Here is a 3,282-nt window from a genome sequence, read left to right as displayed (position 1 = left end):
CTCAATTATCTATCTCTATATCTATCTATCTATGCAATACCATCTTTTTCGCTGACTTTATTTGCCGGGCTTATATCTAAAAAAGAGGGCGTCTGGAACAAACTAGAGTTGTCAGGAAAATTCATGATTCTTCGAGAAACTCCAGCGCGCATGCTCTCAGCGTTGCGTGACTTCCGCTGTCGTAATAATATTCTGTTATATTTGTGGTAAATTTGATCTAAGTCAGAGGTTTTCTTCTGTTCCCGATTTGTAAAAAATCCTCACATGATAAAAAATAATAATATTTTTTCGAAATATGCGTAGCTGAATTAAGGAAAATCCGTTATTAAAATCAAAACAACTTTTATGAAGTTTAAATTCGCAGGCCTGTGTTATTGCACTTATGGTGTACTCCTGCTACTTCCAACTACCACATGAACCTTCTTGATTATTACATCATCATCATCATGATTAGCAGCTCCCTCTAGAAGTTAGTTGTCATCCTTAGTATTGTACCAATGGTCTCAACTGGCGGAGCGTGATTTTTTTATTTTTTCAAGCAGTCATGGATACTGATATCTACAGTTTAGTACCTTATTCACTATGTCACACACATAGCCCAAATTAAATTTAATTGATGATTCATAAATAAAACCGCGGCAAGTAGCAATGCCCATGTCACCTGACTTATGAAGTAATGGGGAAATTTACGTACGTCACTATTATAAAGTTGGGCGTTACGATACGCAATACCTTTTAGTTTTACTAGGTATTAAGAGATTGTTCGAAGCTTATGCAACATATTGTATTGAATGGTATATATTTTTCAGGTTTCGGAAAACTAATTATACATTGACTTTTGCCAACGAGGCTTATCTTAACAGTATTTTCAAACATGAAGTGTGTATTAACCTTTCTGTTCGTATTTGTCGCTGTTAACCATATAAACATGGGTAAGATTCAGATTTTACTTTTTAGGTTCTTCTAAGTTCTAGCTTCTAGTTCCGGTGAAAGTTCTTCTAGTACTAAGTAGTATGATGGAAGTTAAAATACTGAAGAGATTAAAGTTTAGAACCAGATCCTACCGATCGTAGTTTTACTTTTAGTGTTAAATATATACGTTGTTGTTTTTTTGTGATAAAAATATATTTATCAAAACGCTGTAATTGTAAATGTAATACACATTACCAGGTATGGACTTTAGTTTAAATCTCACTAACTTGTTACTATTAGGATATCATTACCGCAACGTTAGCAGTTTTAATGAGTTATAATTAAAAATAAAATGGAAGGAAGAATTGTAACTGAGTGGAATAGGTGTAGCTTATCTTTCTATAAGTTATACTAACTTGTAGTTTTTAAGAATACAAAGTAAAATTGAGAAGCTGAAAACTAATATGTTTCTTGGGGAACAAAATTAATATATGTTTATGTGTAACTATAAAGTATTTACAAAATTTGTTAGTTTTTTTAATGTGTCGCGGATCCTTGGATAGGCTTAACCTATGATATTTCACTAACTTGGGATCTTATCAATGTCAATCACCTGCAAAGCATGTGACCCTTTTGTACTTCTTAATATTATTGTCAGTTTTGCTTAGAGAAAGACGTATGTTTGTTTTGATGCAAAATAATTTCTAGTTTGGTAACGATTACAAAATATTATGTACGTATATATTTTATCAAGTACAGAATATCTTATATGAAAGATATATGTATTTATGTCACAGAAAAATAATTTAAAGGGAAGTTGATACTTGGTTATATTGAGAAATGATGAATTTGTAAATAAATGTAATAAGTTGTACTATTAGTATTACATAGGAAGTGGAATATGTTTGTATTTGAGGGAACACATTTTTGCTATGTTAACCAAGACTATATTATTCCAAATGTCAATTTTCCCTGATAACTGTACAGAAGTCTATTCTCCATCCAAAGGGATGCTTTGTTACCAGGTCAAAAATAGAGCTGGGTAATTAGTGTTATTTGCTAATTGATTAGCACATTATACAACTCATACAAACAAATCGAAAAACAATATTCATTTCCTATTTTATTTTACTTTTTTTTAAAGTAATTTTCAAATTGCCTTTGATTTTATGTGATAGACCTCCTCTGAAAGTGGCCATTTATGCATTTGCAAAAAGCATTTTTTTGTAAAAAAAAAAATTCTTGCAAGTGCTGTTGATATTTCTTATGTGGTGGATAAATCGCTAATGTCAACTAAATACCGCTATGTAATCACCATTGTTTGTTTTTAAAATATGCAATAATTTCACATTGATCTTTTATAAATCAAATCAATTGATAATTAAATAATGAAGAAATTGTATTACCCTTACAATAAGGGATAATAATGTTTTTAATTAACAAATGTTACATGTACAATTACAAATAATTAAATATCCACTTAAATAATTTATGTATGTACATTGATATTCAATGAAGATTTGAGTCTTCAGAATATCTTGCAATTTCTACCATGCTCACTAAACAGTAAACTTATCCGATTTGATGACAATTTTATTTTATTTGATGAACATAATAAGAAAAACTCATATTTATAAATATTGAAACACAATAAAACCATAGTATATTTATAAATGTTGAAACACAATAAAACCATAGTATATTTATATATGTTGAAACACAATAAAACCATAGTATATTTATATATGTTGAAACACAATAAAACCATAGTATATTTATATATGTTGAAACACAATAAAACCATAGTATATTTATATATGTTGAAACACAATAAAACCATAGTATATTTATATATGTTGAAACACAATAAAACCATAGTATATTTATATATGTTGAAACACAATAAAACCATAGTATATTTATTAAAAAATGAAAACCATATTTAAACAAAAAATCAAACATCAACAAATTACCTTTATTAAGCCTTAACCTGTTACCTGCCATGGCCATTTTGTATTATTGTGAGGGCAAAATCACATTTCTGCATTGAAAAAATTATAGAGAACTTATCTTTTATCGGATTTCAGATTTTATTTTTGTAAATAGTAGCATAAGATTCAGTTATTTGTATTAAATTGTATTACTTAATGAAGTTTGAAGAGAAATTGGATAAAAAAAATCTAAAAATACATTTGAGACTCTAAATAATTGCCTTCTAAGAAAAAAATTTTGTAGAAAATTTTAAAAAAAATTTTTTCCTTACACTTTAGCACTGGTCCTACCATCTATGATTGGTATTTAAACTTTTTTCTAGTCTGTTTTCTCATCTGGGCATGATAAACTTCAGTTGTAAAACTTTTAGCCAATCCT

The 3,282-nt window shown here is 28.5% G+C and overlaps 1 long non-coding RNA gene across 1 annotated transcript in view; it reads left to right on the top strand.

The window, feature by feature from the left end:
* The first annotated feature begins 599 nt into the window (after nucleotides 1–599).
* The window catches only part of LOC111087579, an 8,790-nt gene continuing 6,107 nt past the window's right edge, over nucleotides 600–3,282 (top strand). Inside the window, exon 1 of the long non-coding RNA XR_002612258.1 lies at nucleotides 600–932. This is a non-coding gene — a long non-coding RNA (uncharacterized LOC111087579). The remainder of the gene's footprint in view (nucleotides 933–3,282) is intronic.

Source organism: Limulus polyphemus, unplaced genomic scaffold, assembly GCF_000517525.1.
Source record: "Limulus polyphemus unplaced genomic scaffold, Limulus_polyphemus-2.1.2 Scaffold2332, whole genome shotgun sequence".
NCBI lineage: Eukaryota > Metazoa > Arthropoda > Merostomata > Xiphosura > Limulidae > Limulus > Limulus polyphemus.
The sequence above is the reverse complement of the archived record's forward strand: the minus strand, read 5'-3'. Positions and strand labels throughout refer to the sequence as shown.